Source organism: Cydia pomonella, chromosome 23 (genome assembly GCF_033807575.1).
Source record: "Cydia pomonella isolate Wapato2018A chromosome 23, ilCydPomo1, whole genome shotgun sequence".
Lineage (NCBI taxonomy): Eukaryota > Metazoa > Arthropoda > Insecta > Lepidoptera > Tortricidae > Cydia > Cydia pomonella.
The window spans coordinates 9648160-9671807 of NC_084725.1; the positions used below are offsets into that span (position 1 = coordinate 9648160).

The 23648-nt window shown below is 36.8% G+C and overlaps 1 protein-coding gene across 1 annotated transcript in view; it reads right to left on the reverse strand.

Moving 5' to 3' along the window:
• Nucleotides 1–23648, reverse strand: part of LOC133530525 (plasma membrane calcium-transporting ATPase 2) — a 273270-nt gene that overhangs the window by 115078 nt on the left and 134544 nt on the right. The window contains exon 3 of the mRNA XM_061868453.1: nucleotides 14457–14524. The gene's annotated coding sequence lies outside the window, so the exon portion shown is untranslated. The remainder of the gene's footprint in view (nucleotides 1–14456; nucleotides 14525–23648) is intronic.

Here is a 23648-nt window from a genome sequence, read left to right on the forward strand (position 1 = left end):
AGCCAGCCCACACCCAAGACCTCTTCATTTTCACACCCATCCGCCCAATCCGTGTTTTTCTGATAAATCTAATCCAACGGATAAGATTATATAATCTTCAAAAGGGGTCAGTGAAATCCTCAAATTAAAACTAATTAATTACTTAATGCATTCAGAACTATCTTTGTGGAATATTTTTCATGACGGAACGCAAAAAGTTGACACGAATTTTTTAAGTGTTGTCAGCTTGTCATACATTTTGGCTACCGTTTTTTAAGATATTACTGCAGCTATACCATTTGAATCTTTAGCGTTTTGAACACATTTTAAAACACATTTATCCGCGACCACGACCAGTGAAACCTGCGCCAAAACGTCGGAAATGAAGGTAAAATAAATTCGTGATAGACCCGGTTTTAAATATGTTTTGAAATTACTGCAGTTGACTATAAATATTAAACACGCAAGCCTTCACGAGATCATCTTCTTAAGGAAGAAAAGAAACCGCACTACGAATGTCTCAGGGTACTAGGGGCTACAAAAAAGGGTAATTATTTTCAGCCGACCTCAGGAGAAAAGTAGACTTGTGACTTTTTAATTGTAAACACAAACTAACTGCAGCTATAATATTTTTCTTCTCTGTTGCACGAAAATAAACGGAGCGAGATTTATATTGTTATCTGCTTTGATTAAGATATCTTTCTTGGATAGAATAGAATACTTAACTTTACAGTCTGCAATATAGAAATAGACTATAATAACTTACAAAGGTCTATTTTAAGTGCTGCGCCGTAAATAATACTGCGCTTGACATTTACTAGATCTATTTCTATTTCAGTTTATAGTACTAAAATTGCATTCCTATTTTCAATCTCATCTACAAATTACATAAATCTCTACATTAAGTCTTTTTCATCTCAATCCCAGTCATGTCCCATTTAAAGCACGCATTTATCTTAATTACTTTAGCCGTTAGAAAGAAACGCACTTTACGAGGTACTTAACCCTCTCAGCGCCCGTTTGTGTCCAGAGATTCATGCTGCGATGATTACTCATCGAGGTAATGGCTGCGTCAGCACATTCTAGGCATTATGCTGGAACAATGGGATGCCCGTTTGTTGGTTATGTATATCAAACATGACAATGGCCGAAAAATATAACCAATATTATAACAGAGAATATTAACATTCCTATCCTATATTATCATTCCTTCATTTTATTTCAATTTTCAATAATAATAATAAATAACCCGTGGAAACACGTTGGTTAAAGATTAGTTCATAATTCTAGAAGAGCATCGAATAAGTCAGCTAATTTATTATAAAGTGTCTGAAGAAACATTTGGTCCGGAATTATCTTAGCAGCAAATCCAAGTATAGGAATGTAATTCAATTCCTGAATTAACTCGAGCATTCACGATAGTCAAAGATAAGATATATTGAAGAGCGATGCTTTATCTCGAGTTTGTTGCAGCTGAAATTCTCAAAGCAAACAAGTGCATTTCTCCTAATATCTGCGCGATAAAGTTGGGATTCCCGAGAGTACGAGCTCCATTGGTTTTTTATCAATCTTATTACTAGAGCATTTAAGTCTAAATTCCTGGTGCATTTCTCCAAACCCGAGCCGGTGGAGCGTTCAAAAGGCGCGTTACAATCAACTGCAGCACCAGTATCTCGAAGCTTTCCTTTAAGAGGTAAAGACAGTTTGGATTTAGTGCCAACGTTGTTTGTTGGTCTTATTGGAGATTTCTTAAGAAATTCCTTTCCATGAAAGTATTCGGATGTTAAAGTTAAATTCAGCCGTTTTGGGATTTGAATATTAATGCAAAATCTATCTTATCTTCTCTACTTGATATATAAATAATCTTCGTTCTAAGAATTTAAAGTTACGCTTGTAATGTTTTGTAGATGCTTATAATTATAATATATATGTAATATTTTGGTTGATCAGTTATCAGCTTGGGAAATTCTTAGTTTATGTGCGTTTCATATCTTCTCACTTCCTCGAAAATCGAGCACGCAAGGTCCTAAAACTTTTTCCCACTGAACCTAATGGATATATGTCTATCTTAATGTCAGTCAATTCATTTCCGTCGTCCCCCTAGTAGTCATATGTCACGTTAGCGATTTTTATCACCGGGGCCAGTGTAAACATGACGAGTGCAGCATGCTAATGAAGTTAGGTGAAAACGGTAATGATGTGCTATAATGTTATAGGGTATTACTGTAAAGCTGATACCAGAATTGTACTAACCCTCTAATATTTTATAAATATATCTTCTGTAAAGCATAATTATGATATCAAAAAATAAACGGCAGGTTGTTTACTTTTCTGATATTTATTTTTCGCAAATTAAAAGTCACAGACTAACCAGTCCACAAGTAACTGCCATAATTGTCAAAACTTAAAATAGGTAGTCAGATTGTGGCGAATATAATATACAAAGTCATGTACTTCATATAAGTTAAAGATAGAAAATTATCATATGCTATTAAATTAAACAGAAGCTATAGGAAGAACAGAACGTCCAGCAAAATTTTTCATTCTTCAGCTATTTATATTTAAGCAACATATATGTGTGTAGACTACGTTCTATATAGGCCAGGCTTTACGTAGCACGGTACACGTTGTTCGACGCGAACGAGCCTTAATGCTCCCCACGTAGTCGCCCCAACACTTTATCATGAGATATGTACGTGGCCGAGGTATAAACTTTTAGTTTTCTAATGCATACGGTGTAAGTGTAGTCAGAATTCTGAAGATTTATATGAAGATGTCAAGTAAGGAGAGTAACATTATACATATCACGTTGAGAGTATAAATGATAGTAAACATTTCTCAGCGACAGCAGCAGACACTGACAAAAATAATAATAAGATACCAAAATAAACAGTTCAAGCGCTGGCTAGTATCATTAATAAAATTGAAAACGTTAAAACTTCTAACGAGCCGCTACGCTTTTAGAGCACAGTTATTGTTAGAACTAGTAATGGAAACCACAAATGCAATTATAGCACCGCGAACTTTGCAAAAATGTACAAAAGTTCCTCCTAGTGGGTTGTAAGAGATGAAGAAATTTAAACGGCTTAATATTAAAGGGTATGAGCGAGCTAGTTGAGATTCATGGCGCAGTCGACTTCCGAATTATGTGCAAGGCGACCTGGGAGGCTCATTGGAAATGCATTCTTCTTCAGCCATAATTATATCTACAGCCTTCCATCCTGTAAACTTGGTAAATATTGGAGAATAAAATAAAGACTTGGAGTATTTGTATTTTTTTACAATAACAGTGCAACAAAACAAACCTTGTGTGCGCAGGGACCCTATGGACCTAGAGTTTCAACGCCAAATGGTACTCTCCACCGAGGCAGCTCTACCCTATCTTATATTTCACGTTTCAAAATTTCGGCACTTTCCGCCACTCCGCCCGCTTTTACATTCGTCCGTTGGAGGTGGCGGTGTCAGTGTGTCTACACAGGTAGCAACCCTCGCTAACATCCGTCCCAAGCTCCAAGGAACTAAGAACAACCCATCAGGCCTCTTGCCATCATTCCTGATAATGCCAGTCGGCTCAAGAAGAGCAGGCACCAATGGTGGCAAGAGACCGACGGATTATTAGGATAACAATAAAATTTGTTCAATGTAATTTTATTGTTATCTTAGATTTTTTAGCAATTAGTTTATCTTAGTACAGCCTGGTGGGAATTTAGTGAAGTGACGACAGGATCAATTAAATATTCAGTAATACCTTGTCACGAAAAGTCTGCGATAGTATTTCTGTGAGTATTTTTTTTTCCGAATAACTACCATGTTCTTCATAGAATCTCGTTTAAACTCTTTTATTTTTCTAAACCCAGCTCAAACTCAATTGAGTAAAAGTGTTAGCATTCCCCGCACGGCTGCAGTTGTGAACGTCACTAATCAGGCGATCTCGTGACTGTTCAAATGTTGGTGATAGCGGCATGCGGGCGGATTTGATCCGGAACGGTATTAGCTGTACGTGCTTGGGGACAATGTCGCTAACAGGCCTGGTCGCAACGGTTATTTCAGTGTCGTGGGTGGTTTAGGTGCTATGCAAAGTAGGCTCTCAAATATCGGTCATAATCATAAATCAACAAGAGAGCTTGATGCACGCTTAAAGATAAACCAATAATCTCCTTTTGTGAGTGCCAGGTATACCAGCAAAGTCGAAGATAGTTTTTGAAGAGTAGTCCTGAAAGTTATGCATATTGCATAACCCTCCGGAATGTTTGCCGAAGAAAATGCCTGTGAAACCCTACAGTACGCGAATGTTTAGCAGAGAGGGATTAGTAGGAGTAGATGGAAGCTGAGAGATAATGGTGCGGTATTCTAATACCGAAATAGAATACTGCAGTTTAAATAATACGTCTGTCTGTGTATGTGTAACCCCATTACACAAGTCTTGTAAAACCTTCATCGAAACTACTCACGGCCTCGTAAAAACCCTCGTCCTAATTATATCGGTACTGTTGGAACAAATTGAAGTTTCTAATAGTTATCCATTACTTCCCCTTTCGCATTGGCGTCAATTTACGTCAGTCCCGATTCGGCATCGGCTAACAGAGTTATTGTGATTAATAGCCTTGACCTGATTATAATTCCTCCCGAAGTCACATAAGAACATTTTGATGGCTTTATTAGACTTCCTACTGGGTTCCATTAATAGGTTCGTTGTAAAGCCATTGTTGTTAATGTTGTTATAGCTAAAAACAAGTGATCATGAATTTCTTATTCCAACACTTAAGTTATGATTATGTCTAAAATATCTCCAAAATATCCTACATGTATATAAATAATCCTATCATAAAAAAACAAACCGCAGCCAAACTTTTGGATAAGAGCACAAATAGCAGGATTGATTGTTATTGAGGTAAGCATGATTATTCTATCATAGTATAGGCCCTTTGTTCCAAGGCACTTTGTGTAAATCGTAAATGTCCAAGGTTTTCTATTGAAACGACCGACGACGACAACGACAAAAGTAATCGAAGCAGCACACATTAGTTTAATAAAAACATATTCATTGTAGAAACTTAACAAGTTAATAATGTTTCAAAAACTTGCAGAATTTCAGCATTAATCCAGTTTAACACGTGCATTGTTTGACCTAGGGCCGCGTTAAATCCGTCCAACATTGTGTTCAAATTATGCCCAACGTAAAACTGGCATTACCTTTTCCGATAGCTCTGAATTGTAATTCATTTAGCCGTGCCCACGTTCGCAGCCAGGGCACGTAGCGCGGTCGCTGCGGCCAGCTAATCAGTTCTTGTATGTTGTATTTACTGTTGGATATGAGCTCTGCTTCTGTGTTGGTATTGTTCTCGTTATTTACAAAGTTTTCCTCTGGAATCGTTTTAGTTTTTTCTAAAGTGTTAGCTTTTATGTTTCAAACTAAAAGTTAGTCGGGCGAACGCTAAGTGCCAAAAATTATTAAATTCATTTTAGTATCGTCACTTTTACCCCCTTTCACAAGACGAAAACTTCATTAAAAGTTGAACCACTGACATTGGCTCAGTAAGTGTACATAATACGAAAAAGTTTACCCACGACGAGGCCGGTGCCCGAGATCGTTTAATTAACCCGGGGCTCGAAACAAAAATGGCCGACTTTTAATTATCTCCAATCGTGTATAAATCGAGCTAAGTGGGCTTTTCGGACCCGCGGCGTAGGTGTAAATTGCATTTTTAAATTGGTCGTTTTGGCACGTTAACGTCGGGAGAGAAACGCGATTTCACCAGAACAAAATAAATGGAAACCCTGTAAAATCTATCGGACCCGATTTTCGAGCGGCCGGTTTCCATTCGATTCTTCTCTCTGGGGCGTTCAAGTTAGAGTGTTTCATTTTTTACTGTACATAATTGGCAGGGCAAAGTTGAATTAGGGTCGCGGAGTGCTGGGTATTGGTTCGTGCTCGTTTATTTTTGTACGAACGTTATGGGCCGTTACCAAGTCTGATTATTTTCTTTACGTAGCATTCTCATTTGAGAACATTTCCGTAGTTGCAAATACCTTTGTATAAATGACAATGAATGCAAAGCCATTCAAATCAAAAGTAAATGCGAATTTCCTAACGAGAGACATCCAACGAACTGCTGTGATAACTTTAAGAGAGTATGTCAAGATTGAACTTATAACATTCTCTTGGTTGTGTATTGCTATGTTCTGAAACGCCTCAACGGAGGCGAGAAGATATTTGTGATCCATCAAAACGTTAGCACTCGAATGGGCGGCAGACAGAAAAACGGCAGTTCATCGAACTTACTAGAGAGCCGTAGCGTGACGGTAGGTACGCTATTGTAAGGGCTTCCTTAAATGTTTTTGTTGTAGAAATAACAAGATTTACTGGAGTGGAAAGCGGAAAGTTTGGTAATAGGTTGCTGTTGAATTGTGAGATAAATTTTAAGGGTTTATTTTTGTGTTGGAATTATTTTTGACTTGCTATTTATGGTGTCAAAAATTAAAAAGCCTATAAGGGGTTCTCAACTTTGAAAAACAATTGATTGTTAACCAAGAGTCAAAAGTGATTTCACCTTCACATTACACAAGTGAAATAAATGTATATGTGTAAACTATATAAAATTATAACTACCCAACTTAAGCAATGGAGTTTCAATAGTAGATTGTTAACCAAGGGATGAAATGCTGCCTTTCACCTGAGTTAAACACTTTACTTTTCATGACATGTGATTCATTCAATAAATACATTTGCATTTGAAAAACACAGCTAAGTATAAACTTCAGGAGTATTTCTTGATAGCGCTTTCAATTAACAGTTTAGATAAAAATATCGTTATTTATGAAATGGGGAGGTAATTATCAGAATGGAAATTGTAAAACCAATCCATTTAAAATCAAAGTAAAAAAACGTGCTTAGAAAATACAGTGCTCTAGAGCAGAAACGTATCATTTTCTGTACACTTTTTAGAACAAAAACGACCCACTTTCAGAGCATGAGAAATCAAACATATGTTTATAAACGTATGTCAGATCTAATATTTTTTATTTATTTATAAAACAGTTAACAATTAATAAGAATTACAGTAAAATGTAAATAAAGGTACAATACAAACTTAAACTAATTAAAAACTAAAAATCTAATAAGCCTTTGGTTGTTCTATTTTTCGTTGGTGCCCTGTTAATAGTGTTGGCCGAACGTTAATAAGAATTGAAAATATTGAAAATTCATCATTAAAAATTGAACCGTAAACCGTAACGGACAGTTACAGTTTACGGTTCAATTGTTCGGCTAACACTGCCTGTTAATAAGCTTCCTACATGTTCTCCACCACAACGAGCAATGACAGATCAAACTTACGTAAAATCAATTTGACTCAGAACCAACTTCCAGTGTCCAACTTCCATCAATTCCATTTCACCAGCGTTCAATCAGAGAAACTCCACATACTGACTACTTTCATACTTATTCATCACATTGTTCTGCAACTGGGCCGAGCATTAACGTAGGTGGTTAAGGCATCTCTGTGACATTTTCTTTCTTTTCACACGGATTCAGAAAATTAAGTACGTACGAGTAATGTATAAAAGGTGTATTTGGATCAAACGCATTTCAGAAAAAGATCCCTTCTATGGATAAAGTATTGATAGTTAACGACACGGGTAAATATATATAATGTTTTTCTTATTTGAGTGTTAAGTACTCAAAAAATGTATGCCATCTGAAAGGGTGCGGCGTAAAAATTTGCTTTTTTCTACTCGTCGACTGTAATGGTTGAATTAAGATTTCGTATACGAAACTTTAAGTGCGTACTTTTATAGTTTCGTAGTACTTTTTAACTATAATATTCATTTAGATACGCAGTAGTCAACTATAAAGAAACAAAAAAAACATAAACGGGCAACTATTCCATGAGCATATTCATTCAACGCGCGTTTATGTCTTTTGTACTACATTGTTGTCTACTGAGATACTTACCAATTTTAATTAATTATTAAGGTGTTTAAGTAAAAAAAGTATTTTTTTAGATGACTCGTAGAAAGAGTGTATTGTATATAATAATATTAATAATCATATAATCAAGCTTTTCAATGTCGAACCTTACTTAGGCAACTCAGCCAGCCTCGTTGCTTAAACACGGTACTCGACTAAAACTTCTCTATTATATCACGATTGTATAAAATACGATTGATTCTCTTAACTTTGCGATGTCTACAGGAAAGACGCGAACGAGTTAAGGATACAGTAAAATGTGTATTACCGATTTATTGCACAGTCAATATTAAAGGGTCTAGCAGGCTAAGCGAACAAGAAGTGCCCCCAACGACGGATTTTGTCGATATTTCTGGTAGTGTACTGTTAGGTCCTAAGGACCCTCCATGCTTAACATCAGACCTCGATTCTCATTTGTTTGCGAGTTATTCAGGATAACGTAAAATAATTAGGGTATCATTGAAAGTGTCATATTTTATAAACGATTCAAGTTACGTGAGCCAAACAAAATTATATTTGATAACAATAAAAAAAACTACAAAATGCATATTTTTTACCAACATCCTGTCCTTAAACTTCATTGCAAAAAATAAAAATAAAAATTTCCTTCCAATTTTTTTTTTACTTTTCGCGGAGGTACACCTCCAAAAAAAATATGCATGAGTAGCCACTAATTCCCACTACATACAGATATAAAAATATTTGCACAAATGTTCGTGCTTCATGTCAAAAAAAAACGATTCTCCAATAAGTAGGTAGTCACTGGCATTATATGTACAGATAGAAGTACCAGTGCAGTTTGAAGATTAGTGTGTAGGTATACAAACTCTTCTAATAAATCTATTTGGAGTGCATCAACGATGACGTGTCAGCTTTGATAACATCTGACACATAATATTATCTGCATTTGTTTTTTGCATTTTGTAGTGGAAAATGGAAAACATTAAGTACAAGTCTTGTAAAAAATCATTAAAAAATATCCGTGGGAAACAAAAATGCATAGAAACAGAGCAAGAGGCTGATTTATATAGCAAATGCACTAATATGTTAATTTGCATAAATGATTTATTGTGTGGTAAGTGTCGGCTTTTAGTGTATAAACATAAAGCAGTAGCATCAACTTCTGCGAGTACATGCACAACAATTGGCGATGCTGGCTCTTCGTCTGCAACCTACTGCTTTATGTTTATACACTAAAAGTCGACACTTACCACACAATAAATCATTTATGCAAATTAACATATTACTGCATTTGCTATATAAATCAGCCTCTTGCTCTGTTTCTATGCATTTTTGTTTCCCACGGATATTTTTTAATGTTTTTTTACAAGACTTGCATTTAATGTTTTCCATTTTCCACTACAAAATGCAAAAAACAAATGCAGATAATATTATGTGTCAGATGTTATCAAAGCTGACACGTCATCGTTGATGCACTCCAAATAGGTTTATTAGAAGAGTTTGTATACCTATACCTACACACTAATCTTCAAACTGCACTGGTACTTCTATCTGTACATATAATGCCAGTGACTACTTATTGGAGAATCGTTTTTTTTTTGAGATGAAGCACGAACATTTGTGCAAATATTTTATATCTGTATGTAGTGGGAATTAGTGGCTACTCATGCATATTTTTTTTGGAGGTGTACCTCCGCGAAAAGTAAAAAAAAAATTGGAAGGAAAAAAATATTTTTATTTTTTGCAATGAAGTTTAAGGACAGGATGTTGGTAAAAAATATGCATTTTGTAGTTTTTTTTATTGTTTTAAAATATAATTTTGTTTGGTTCACGTAACTTGAATCGTTTATAAAATATGACACTTTCAATGATACCCTAATTATTTTACGTTATCCTGAATAACTCACAAACAAAAGAGAATCGAGGTCTGATGTTAAGCATGGAGGGTCCTTAGGACCTAACAGTACACTACCAGAAATATCGACAAAATCCGTCGTTGGGGGCACTTCTTGTTCGCTTAGCCTGCTAGACCCTTTGTTATTAATAGCGGACTCAAGGCTTCACAGAATTCTCTAACAGCCGCTAAAGGATTGCACAGGAACTTAAGGTAAAAAAAATTGTAATTTAAACAGACATGGCGACCATTTTGTTGTTTACTAATTTTTTCATGGTGTTTTGATTTCATAAATAGTATAGTCAACAAAATTCATATATTTACAAACATTCGTTTTTAGGGTTCCGTACCCAATGGGTCAAACGGGGCTCTATTACCGTCCGTCCGTCTGTCACCAGGCTGTATCTCATGAACCGTGATAGTTAGCCAGTTGAAATTTCTACAGATTATGTATTTCTGTTGCCGCTATAACAACAAATACTAAAAATAGAATAAAATAAATATTTCTTTCCAATCTCGAGGTTCTCATCCAATCACTGAAGTTAAGCAACGTCGGGCGGGGTCAGTACTTGGATGGGTGACCGTTTTTTATAGATAACGGTACGGACTACGGAACCCTTCCTGTGCGCGTCCTACTTGCACTTGGCCGGTTTTTTTAATAGCTTATTATCTGTTATCTTAAATACCTTTGTACAATCGTTATAGATTTATGGCGTTATTTATCAGTCAACTATTGTTATTAGAAAGAGACAAAATTTAACAAAGTTTGCTGTTTAATGAATACGGGGGTTATAATCTGACTGCAACTAAATAACCAACTTAACGAAGCGTAACTTAAAAAATACACGTGTAAAAAACACAATAACATTCCCCAAGCAAATTCAAAGTACAGTCGCGTACTTACATAACAGTACACTCGAGCACAAGTGTCATTCCAATAACTAGTTTCCAGAGTCATTCCAATCCTATTCCAAACAGCGAGTCTATAGCTACGGACCAGTATAAGGGCATAATGATTGCTTTAAATTGTTATGGATCTGGAGCTCACGATACATTGGCGGCTAACTCTATTTGTCTGCGCTCGTATAAGCAATGGGAACACGCAGCCTGTGCAACACGTTTAATTGATGGCTCGGCGGTTTGGGGGTGTACAGACTATTACTAATACATTTTGTGACCTAAGTCCGGGGCGTAAGGTTCAACATGTAATACGCATATGTCGCTTATATGTGTTTAGGTTTAAGCTGGAAACAAGCAATTTGGTGGAAGTGGGATTAGCTTTTCCAGACGTAACGTTCAGAAAATACGCTTGTAACACGAGTACATTGGATTTGTGACTTTGTGATATTTTAGCAACCTTGAATTGATTAACTCGGAGGAAAAATCGTCACTAACCTAAAATACTTTCGGCATTGGAACAGTATGGATTTCGGCGGCCGATTGTACACAATTGTTCTTCGTGGACACAAGAGAAATATTATGATTTTGATGATCCTAAACTTTCTTTGAAAATCATATTCCGTTAGCATCCGTTGCGTTTACGTAGCGTTAAAGTTAGTTTTGTGTTAGTTAAAACCGCACGCATGACCTGCCACCAACACAGCTTATGGAATTAAAGCTACTGTTGATAGGGCATTAAATTATACTTAATAACTCTCCAGTAAACTTGAAACACCTAACGTGTTCTACGAATTTATAACAGGATATCCTTTTGTTGACGGTATCCCATCTTCGTTCTTTCTGGTTTAGCCCATAGGTGGACTGGTAGAGAATGTTTTAAGTAATTAAGTCCGCTACTATCATATATTGTGCAATAAAGATTAAATAAATAAAGAAATAAACCCCTCATAGATATTTAATTCCAAAAGTAAGTTTCTTGGCAAAAACTAAATATTGTTGAATGGATCGCGACAAATGGTTTCTAGCGCTCCGCTGTGCTACTCGTATAATCCAATAGGTACAGGAACATTAAAAACCATATGCCTGCAATATCTGCAATAGCCGCAGAGGGATCTAATTTAATAGTGAACAGGCCGTACAAGATATGACAGTCGTAGGTATTAAGGTTGTCCGTGATATGAGCCGAGCCGGTGGGATGAGGTTTTCAGATGTGTGATTGTGGTTTAGTGATATTAATCTGAGTGCACGAAACTGTCTAAAAGCTAAATTGGACAAATATGCCTAGATGTACTCTAGGTCTAGCTCAGCATCAAAAGTAGCGGATCAAATAACGCTTCATAAGTATCTACCATTCTGTAACAAAAAGTGAGATATACATTTGAAAATGAATTTTAGAGATTTATTATCTATTTTTGGAAAAGTTATCTAGGATATCAGATACTTTTGACGCGTTGTTTCATCCGCTACTATTGATGCTAACTGTACCTCTACATTATATTCCTTTTTGTATATAATCTAATAGTATATTAATTTGGCTTCACAAAAACAGGTCAATAAGGCGTCGGTCGGAATAATACCTACCCGTTTTTACTGCAATCTAGAACTACTTACACCCCTCGACAATGATTTATTGTCAAAAAGCAACATGTCTGAAGTAATTGCGAATCGAACATACAAAAAGAAGTAAACGCAATCAAAGTAATCAAAGAAATGGTAGAAATTTTCCCTCATTGTGTTTAGGCGATTCATTCCCAAATTGTGCAAGCGTTTGAGTAGATTTTTTAAAGGGACCCAATTTAATGTAATCTAAGGATCCGTAACAAACATGCGTCATCAGGGATCATTCATATACTGGTGAAAAGCCATGAACTCGCACGATCGACTTCCAGATTGCGCCTTTGTTCTTAACGAGGTTTTGACAAACAAATCACTCTTTCGCCGGCTTTTTTCTTCGCTTCGATTAAAGTGTGACCGTTAAAAAGAGAACCAGCTATAAAGCGAACCGGACAAAAGTGGATGCAAATGCTCTTGTTGCTCCAATCTCTTAACCAGCAGCCAGCTCAGTAAAACCAGTATAAACCTGGCCTCAACAAGTCATATGCGTAATCGTATTATATATAGAAAACATCCATAACTCAGGAACAAATATTTGTGATAAACCCACGATTAAATGCCCTTACCAGGATTCGAACCCGGGAACTCCTGCTTCGTAGGCAGGGTCACTATCACTACCGAGGTACCGAATAGGTTACGAGAAAAACACAATAGATTGGTGCGCCGGAGATGTTTACCTTCGAAATGAACAACGGGGTCGGAATCCGAAATAAAAATTTCGTCAAAGTGATGTTTTATCTGACAATTCTGCGTGGTTCTAATTTGATTCCTATGTACGCGTTATTAAGTTGGTATTACTTCTTAACGTTCGGACGGTTTGACTCTTTATCTGTAGCTGCTAGACAACGCGGTGATGTCGTGACAGTCGGATTGGATGTGGTCTGTAGTCAATCTTTCATGCATATAATTATGGTTTGTCTTGTTAGTGTGATAAAGGTTTAACAGATTCTGTGTCCCAGATACTAAAACAGTTAAGTGTAAGACCTAAGTGGATACTCGAGTTGGGCGTGCAGCGGGGCGGGGCGTGCGGAGTGCATGCAACAAATGCAAACGTAAACGTAACGAGCGGCCTTAGTGCACGCTGTTCAAATCATTTGTGAGCCCGACGCCACGCTGCTCGCCCCGCCGAACGCTCCGCTTCGAGCGTGTAATACGTCAGGCCTTACACTAACAATTTTGTACTGAAGATCAGAGAAGACAGATCGGTTAAACGGTCATATCTAAGTTAGGAGACTTAAATACAATATCTAGGCCCTAGGGTATAAAAACTACAACAACCTACCTTCACCTCAGAGCGTAAATTAATTATATGATGTTCCATGGAAAAGGAACCGCTTATCAGGAAGCGTCGCATTTGCATCAATATTAATAGGCGTCATCCGCAGAGTCCCTTTTCCTGTAGAACACGTAGTATTCTTAGAAGCGATCTAAGCCTGCACAGTCGGGTTGGATATAGCAGTTAGGCTGAAGGCCTAAAAGGCGGAAATTTTTCAAGCCTATTAAAATAAAATTAATCAAGTTGGTGTAAAGGTACAAATTGGAACCCGGCGACTTGTCGATTTCGATTTCGTGTCGCTGACTTCAAATGGTATTTCATAAAAATACATATAAATAGAAACCATCCGTGACGCGGCGACATGTCTGCCGTCGCGTCACGTCGCCGGCTGTCAACTTGTACCTTAAAGGTTGGCACGGTTTATAGTTTTCTAAAGTCATAAATCCTATATTAGGCAAATAATTTTATTACATATTTTTTGGTTTGCGAGTAGTCACACATAGGAATAAATTATGAACTGAAATATGTCATATACTAAAGAAAAATTGACGAAATCCACCGGTGGCAATAGGCCAGAATCGAACCGGCATCTTCAGCTTACGCAGCTAACGTCCTGACCATTAGACCACCGGGCCGATTTCAGTTTATAAAGAAAGCGTTATTAAACGTTTATCTATAGTGCCTTGATGTTTCATCGCGTCCTTAGGGCGTAAATATGTGCCGTTCCGCGGAAAAGGAAACATCAGGGTGTTTGTCGCTTCTATCGGGAATATATTAACAAGTCATCCAGTTCCCTTTTCCCGTAGAACGGCACAGAATATTCCTGGAACCGATCTGCGTACGATTTACGATCGATTACTTACCACGAGTGCGGGTCGCACCCGTCTTTCCGCCGCGGGGTATGGCTCCCTATTATGCTGCAGGTGGCGACCTGGAATAGAGGAAACACGTATTTATTTATAAGCTTCAACAATAGTTTATTTTTAGTTGGCGGTTAGTGAACTGGCTTAACCGGCTCGCATAGCGATGCGGTGTCGCTCTGCGAAAATTATGTAGCCTAGCCTATCAAAACTAACTTTGCACCGATTTGAATAAAAGGGAGTGCCATTATGACATTGCTCACTTTGTTATTGAATACCATGCAGAATGATCTTGGTTCAACTTTAGCTAAGGATATGCTTACGAGCACGTACAGATTTGTTCGTTTGATCAGTGTATGGTTTATAGAGGGAATGAGGAGGGATTAAAGAAGAAGAGGCATAGATGTGTCTGCAAACAGATCACAAGCAGCGTACTCTCGCCCTACATGGACAGATTTGTCCGCTAGACACATTAGCTAGACAAATGCGACGGACGCATCTTTACGTCCGTCATCCATCAGTATATCCCTAGCTTAAAAATAAAATAATCTAATAAAGTATAGGTATTAAGTAAGAGCACTACTGGAATGAAGATGAAATTAGAAACGGTTCTTAGATATTGACAAACAACAAAGTGGTAACTACGTAACTTTTGCTGAGACAACCGTACTAAAACAATTCTTTCACACAAGAGGCAGATGAGACCCGGGTTAAGGACAAAATGCCATTATGTAGATTAGTATGCAGAGGTAGGCGTGTGGCTCAAAAACTGCAGACAGTGGGATAGCATGGATTAATATTTAAATTATTTAAATGTGTTGGCTGAGATAATTATTTTGCGAACTACAGTTTTCAACAAATTAGTAAATGCCAATTGATATTTTTAAGTTTGGCAAATTCTTCATATTCATATTCATATTCCTTTATTGATAAAATTACAAATTTTACATGTCAAAAGGTAATACAAAAGTCGTCTTCTAAGTCATTTTCGTGTGGTTGCAATAGGTAGATTCATATGTAGACACAGTACACAGCACAGCGAAGCAAACGCTCCTAAAAACCCGAATACATTCCAGTACAAGTCCTTCGCATAGTACTATACGAATTATGGATGCCGGATGCACTTCCTACCGTCGTTTAACGGGATCCGCCAAGACAATGGAGTTCACTTCGCTGGGCCGCTTTTGGCTTGGTACTTGGGAAGGCGAGAGACGAATTTCAAATAATGTAATAGCCAGTACTTTGTTGTTTTTGTGTGCGTTGTATATATAAGATTTCTTTATACCTACATAAACACCGTAAATAAGCGTAGGTGCTGGTTTTAATTTATACCTTTGTTCCTAATTCATCGCAATTTTTCCATAATGTTTCCAGTAGGTATAGGCAATATTAGATTTGCGGAGAAAATGTTCTGTCGGGTGATCTTATACCTATTATCATTACCCGTTCTAAATCTATTTGAGAAATATTATTAGTATCAGTAACGGATGCGGTTTAATTCTTTTTCCGCCTCCTCTCCACTAACCAACTGTTGTTTTAAATCATGTTATCAAGGAAATATAATAAAAATTTCAAGTACATTCGTGTACAGAGTTTACGTGCGGCACTTCAAAGGTAATCTCTCGTGTCATTCAATCGTTTGTGAAACAACATCGAGATCAACGACCTCTCGCAAGGGTTACAACCAGTTTGACTTGATTTTATGTCAATGGGTATGCTTCAGTAAATTCACGTGCAATGTCTGAGGGGGTATTCAAATGTGTCCTAGTTTCGTCTTTTGTAGTCTGGCAAACCTATTTCGTCAGCAACAAGGATCTATCAAACACAAAAAAGTTACTAGACGTGTGATATTTATTCATTTTCAATTCAGATTCATTAAGTCATCGTTAAGGGCGGTTTCATACTAGCGTTTTATACGAGCGTACGCGTGTAGTCTGTACGTTTTTCTAAGATTAAGTTCGCCAAAGTCTTACTATGGCGAACTTGATCTCAAAAAAAAGGGACAGGCTATACGAGCGTGTAAGCTTGTAAAAACCAAATGTAGGGAATAACAACACGCGCGTAAGCTTGTAAAAACCAAAAGTAGGGAAATGTGACGCGCGTAGAAGCTCTTACCGCCGAAAATATATGCTAGTCTGAAACCGTCCTAAAACTACAACAAGGTTGTAGATGCGGCCTTGTTTCGCCGTTTTGTCCAAAGTAATGGCGGTAAAAGATCTGCCGCTAGACAAAGACGTGGCCACGAGAAAATAAAAACTACCCGCAGATTAATTAAGCCCTTAGGGTCGGGGCGGGCGAATATTTGCTCTACTTAGGGTTGTCACTTAACAATTAACGTCTGGTTGACAATGCCTTTTGTCGAAAAAGTTTTGTTTTCCAAAATGAAACCTATATTTCTAGTTTTCGTATATATTCATAGAAATCGTTAGAACAATTTCTGCTTTGTAGCGTAATATGTAAATATGTTTCAAAAGATAAAGATATGAAGTCAAAAGGTTAAAATTTTGGTTCGTGCGTTTTTATCGTAGGTGGGTAATGGAATAATATATTTTTGAAATAGTTTTGATGTTATATTATTTCGCATTTGACTAGGCTAGATGAAGGCTCTTTGATAAGACAAGCCTTGCGTTACATAATTATTAAGATAAAAATAAACAAATTAATACAATATGCAAATAATACTACCCCAACGTAGATTAAATAATAGCTGTGACGTCAATACATATTTATGAATATACGTACATTTGTATTTATGAAATTAACTGACGTTAGATTTTCTTAATTATAATGACTTCTTTAATAATAATAATTAAAACAGAACGGTCAACCGCGAGTTCGTTTTACTGCTATAATTCTATTTCAGATCTCAATTTAAAAAAAACCATGACGATTCTGTTCGAATTTAACAGATAAACTCTTATCGGTTCAGTTCCCTCCATTTTCTTTTTAATGCAAGTTCCTGATATGTCTATCTTTTCCTTTATTTGATCTAGATTTTATTTATTCTTTTGATCTAATCTAATGGTAATAAGAAATAACTAAGTCTAATGGAAATAACTTTTCTCGGCTTTATTTGCTAAAAGTTAGGTTATTTTATAAGCAAATACAACGCGAAACATTTATTTAAGTACAATGAACTGCACGTGTGTCAACCCTAACAAAACGGGACACTCCACATTTAATTTGTTCGTTTGGGCATTTATTTATCACGCGGGCCTTAGTTTCTGTCGGTCAGTATTAAACGTTTGAATTTCATATCGCATTGTGTTTTATTGTTGATTTAAACTTGCGTCCTATTGCGTATAATACAATCCAAATATGCAGAAACATAATATTAAGTACAAATTAAGCATATAAATGACTCCTCACACATATACAATCATATCTATTTTCCATTTTATTTTTAGGGGTTGCCAGATTTGCAGGCAGGCTTATTTCCTCTTGTAACGGTTCTGGCATACCTTTTTTGCTTCCTAATACTCCTTATACATGCTTGTTGGTTTAGGGTACTCTTCTGACCCTTATTTAGTATAAATTGGTTTAATCAGTGTCTAAATCAAGTTAGTTTTGATGACTAAGGCAAATTAAAGTTAAAAGGTTCAAGGGGTCAAGGGGAGAGGCCTTTGCTCAGCAGTGGGACACTTATAACGGGCTATCAAAAAAATAAAAGGTTATTGAGAATATAGTGACTCAGAAAATAGTCAAGTGAAGAATTCATAATATTTGCAGTGAAGCATGAAAACGTGTGTCGTGTTGGTAAGTTTATTTTATACGGTAAATAAATATTACTCATCTTGCAAAATAGCATGTTCTTGGAATTATAATATGGTAGCTGGTAAACACGTGGAAGTGATTTATTTATTTATTTAATTTATGTTCGAGCTCTTTCCCACTTAGTTTTTTGCAGGATCCAGTTTTCTGTTAGTATGCGTGCAGTATCCCGCAAACAGAATGCTCGTGTGAACGTTACTATGTTAGCAACTACTAAAACGGCAGATTCTGCAGAAAACCGCATCCGCAATAAACTGGACGTAAGTGGGAAAGAGCTCTTATGTCGCTTACGGAATACAGACAGAATTAAGAGTAAAGGATCAGACTGCCTCAAAATTATCTACAATTCTCTGAGAACTTAACAAAAAGAGATATTTATCTATAAGTTGAATAAGATAATAATCCTTAGCTGACGCGAACTGTACAGATACTACAGATATATCTCTGTTAGGAAAAGTATACCAGGGCGGCAGAATACATTTGGCGCCTTGTTTCAACAATTTAGAAATACTAAAAATATTACTTACTTTAGGCACTACACTTAAACGATCAATTTCACAGCCTAATTCAAAAGGTTAAGCTCTTTTTCTTTGGTTAGTATTTAACCGTTACATGAACCAAAACTGCATACACCTTTCGTAAGTTTGTGGTTGTCTTGAATCGTGAATTCAAATCTCGGTCGTGTCGTATAGAGTAGACAAAATCGTTCTCGATAGCTACAAGATGAATGAAAATTCGGATCCGTATCAAACACACACGAAAGGTTAACGTTAGGAATTTACACTAAACCGACAAATAAACACTAGCTTTCCTAAAGCTGGATAACGGTAGTCTATTTCTGAACTGTCAGTTCCACAAATACGGAGGCTGTATTGTATGACAGGCGACTGCCAGAAATACCAGACAGATACTAACTCATTCAAGAGTAGGAAGCTAACGAAATTAAACAACTTTATCTTGAAATACTTAGTAAAATAGATAAAGATATGTAAAACAGAATCCTGGCGACCTTCACGTAGATATATTTACTGAAATAAAGATAGTATTATCTTTTACACCATTGCGACAGTAAATAGAGGAGTTAAGTATATTTTGCTGGTTAAATAAGAAAGGCCATGTGGGAGGCCTACGGCGCAAGTTAAATAACGGTAATTTGTATTACAGTCAGCTAAAATAGTATTGAATGACAAACGATATCTATCCTAACCTAACTTCATAACATGTAAAAATAAGAATGAGTATGGTAATAGGTTATGGTCCTCTTACATACCAAAAACTCTGAACAGCTTTCCTTCCGATATAATTGATAACATAATTAATAAACCCAATAATATTAAAGCTGTTGTTAAGAGGGCACTGATAGATTTAAATGTGAAAAGACTCACTAACATTTAATTTTGTAATTTGTAAATATAAACAGACAGACAGACAGACAGACAGACAGAATATAAGGAGACCTCACGTGTATTTTCACGGAGGGGGAAGCCAAAAACCTCACCAAATATCACCAAGTGGGAGGGGGGGTCAAAAATTAGCCGAAAAAACCTCGCGTGATTTGTGCACAAGCCCTAATATTGATAACTGGACACCACTCTAAAAAAAGTCGTGACGTGAATCATTTTGCGGAAATGACTGCTGTACTAGTGATGACGACATGAAGCTATTAATTATGTTTTTATTACTATTGTGGAGTAAGATCTATTTACATTTACGAGTATGACACATGTGTTAAGCTCATGAATGTAGTCATCCGGCATAATCTTGTCGACTATTTTGGTACGAAAAAAGGTTTTATTAATTTGTTATTCCGTATAAAAAGGGACTTAACCCAAATTTTACACAAAAGTTGTGAGATCAAGCCTCCTTGACGCTCAATAGCCTTCATAATTCCAGTTAGATAGAAAAAGAGGGTAAAAGGTTATGTTCATCCGGTTGAACAATGCCAATTAGGAGCAGTTCGGGCAGTTAATAATTAAGTACTTAGTTATTCATAGGTAGACAAGAATAGAAATGTTTGGCAATATATCTATGAGTTAATCGCTACCGACTCTGTATAATATAAACTCTATTGTATACCTAATGTCCTCCTGTGCCCAGCAATAGGTCTTATAATTCTGGCGATAACCCATGTTACGATTTTTTTTATAAAACTGTGTAGTTGATATAATCATGTGTATGCCATTTACACCCCCAGTTGACCTAAATGAACCAAATGTTCTAATAAATGCGATCTAAATCGTTGCATAAGCAACAGTCACGAACGCGGAGCGGCATGTTTTTAAAAAGCAACGTCTGTGGGATTGAAGTTTTGACAGTACAGTCAAAACTGCAAACCGAAATAGACGAGAACTCAATCAAGTACAGTTGCATAAATCTGGCGTAATGATTGTTCGTGTAAATTGATTCCTAAGCTGGCTCCGAAAGGTATGGGAACATAGACACGATTGTATGAAAGAGAGAGAAATTCATATTTTTTTTGTGACAATAAACGGAATCGACCGACGACTGAATGAGACATTAAGAAACATTAAACTATTGTATATCGGTTCAAGACCTATTGAATCGATGAATTTTTCAACGTTCAATCAGTCGTCTAGTCAACTAGACGAAGTTGGCATTCAAAACGATTCACAAACGTATTTGATACTTTTGCGTACAACAGCATAAAGCGTGTCTCGGAAATGATTCACATAATGATAATGCCGTAACGGAACCGGGTATTGTGATGACTTCATTGTTGCCGCGCGTGTGATTTAAAAATATTCACTCCCGGGCTATTCCGACCGCTTGGTGGCCGTGTATTCTAATTTATGATTAGTTGCGGGATAAGTTGAGACTAGCTTTCAGACGGTCCAGCGGTGCTTGATCTTCAAATCAACAACATCAAACAATACAATTATAGTCCATATACGTCAAGTCTAGTTATCCCCTATGATTCGCATGAACCGAACCGGTCCGGGTCGAGTTCCCAGACGGACCAGATAACTAGATCTCTAAATCCATAATATTTATGCGTAATCAGAGAGTTTACTTATAGCGGATGGTCTGTACTTGGAATATATACTATTTACTCAAGTTGATCTGTCCAGGACTTAGTTCTTCAGACGTATTAAAGTAACTGAGCTCAAGAACTGGAACGATTAACGTTACCGATCAGCATCGTGCTTCGATGGTTTGACATCTGATGTAGAGGAGGCTTCGTACATTATTTTTCAGACATTTGTAGTGGTTTTACTTGTGAAACTCGACGAGAACAGCACGGAATACGAATGAAAGCCGCGGTTTAAATATAAATGCGTCGGGGAATGAGCTAAACGGTTGTGGAATGACAGATCTGATATAGCTGCGTTTCGTTCCCGGGGGCATTCACTGTGCTTTTCACAAACACCATATTTTTCACAGGGCTGGTTTAATGCTGAGCTCTGTTTGACCCCGACCGATAGGCATAACCATTTGGTATATCTCTCGCGTCCAATGATAGTCCTATGACAGTTTATATTTATATGTGGAGTAATTGTCACGTATTGTTTACGGTTCCATTTTGGAATTAATTTATTGAGAACATTGACGTAATCAAAAACTGTAAAAGTTCGGTTATTTTTTAAATTAAACCCAACTTTAAAAAGACTTCAAGGAACTGTCATAGGGACGATCATTCGACGCGTATAGTGAACTGGTGTGTTTGTGCTGAACTGCTTGGTTTAGTTATGACCTTAAGACACGTCAAGCGCAATAAAAGGAAAATAATATAGGTACTCTGATTTAAGCAATTTCTGAGATGTAATCTAGACAGCAAATTGATCCCAGTTTAACTTGATGGTGAACAATGATGACAATGACAGGGTATGTTGGAGTAAAATGTAGAAGAACAGGGCGAATCAGGCAAGATAAGAATAGTCGAAACTTCTAGTAATTTTGAATTTAAGTAATTATTAATATCTCTATGCGATGCTCATTTCATAATGCCAAGAAAATGAGGCCTAGATAAGTAAGAAATTATCTCAAGGGTTTTTTAAAACATGTTCTGTGTAACGAAGATTTTTGCTGCTAAGTGTACAACGCTGGCAAAGACTGATGTCACCCGTGGCGCTGGCGCCATTGGCAGTCGATAACGTCTGCATAATGAAGATGAGATGACCTAATATTCCTCTACGTTTTACATTTTTTTTTTGGTAACTCTTTAAGATGAGAAATAATATTTTTCTTAAGGATTTTAGTCCTTTTTGCAAGTAGCCTTTTAACAGATTACGGAGTTAATTCACAGATTAATTTCTTAATGTCGGTGACTATAGAGTCTTATTGAGCTAACTGTACAAGGCAGGCAAAAACAATGTCATCCTTGGTGCCACAAGAAGTCAATACTAGTCTGCATAAAATAGTACATTACGATACAAGTGCGAAAAATAGGAAATTCGAAACGAGTGGCGATAAATTAAAACACGACCGAAGGGAGTGTTTTAAATCGACACGAGTTGCGAATTACCTATTCGCACATGTATCGTACAACGTTTTACAGTACATATGGCCCTTTAAATGTTCGACACAGTAACATAATATGCTACTTCTCGCACTAGTGCTATAAAGTAGCCCCATATGTACTGTAAATACCATAACATTCTTCAACGTTTTACGGAGGCTTGGGTTAGGTCAAGGACATTCGGACAGTAAAGAAACTTTTTCAGTGGGGGTTTCAAAAATTCTAATATACATAATACAAGTCTAGCAGACACTGATGTTATCCTGGGTCCATTGAAAACACCCAAAGATCAATTAAACGATTTGGGCCGATTATGTCATTGTCAATTTTTTTGGCAGATTTCGATATAATTTGGTGGTTTTGTAAAGTCCTCTATTCTGTACCATATAAGCGCAAAACGTATGGTATTTTCGTATTAACTCAACGGAAAAGTACGTATATATTCTTGAGGACAAGTTTTGATTTCATATTTTTCCGCTCAGAATAAGGAGCTCCTCACACCAGCCATATTATATCCAAACTAAACGAAAATAAAAATCGACAGCAAAAAAAAAAAACGGCCCATTTACGGACCATCGCAATAAGTCAGGGACAGTGGGCACTTTCCATGACATTTTCAATCATTTTTACCATGACAAACATGATGCTTTTGCAGCTGCCTCACTGTACAAGGCTGCCAAAGACTGATGTCATTCGGGGCGCCATTAGCAGTCGATACTCGTCTGCATAATGAGGATGACCTAACATGTTACAACGCCTCAAGCCTTGCACGTCAAAGATTGTGCATGAGGAAAACGATTTTTTAAAGGCTTTTTTATATTCATTTAAAGGTTTGGCCAAGTTCGTTATATGATACGGCGATTTGGTTCTAAGTGATCATAATGATAGAAAGGTGATGCGGACATACCTATTATAAATACATACACGAAGTATCTACAGATGTCAAC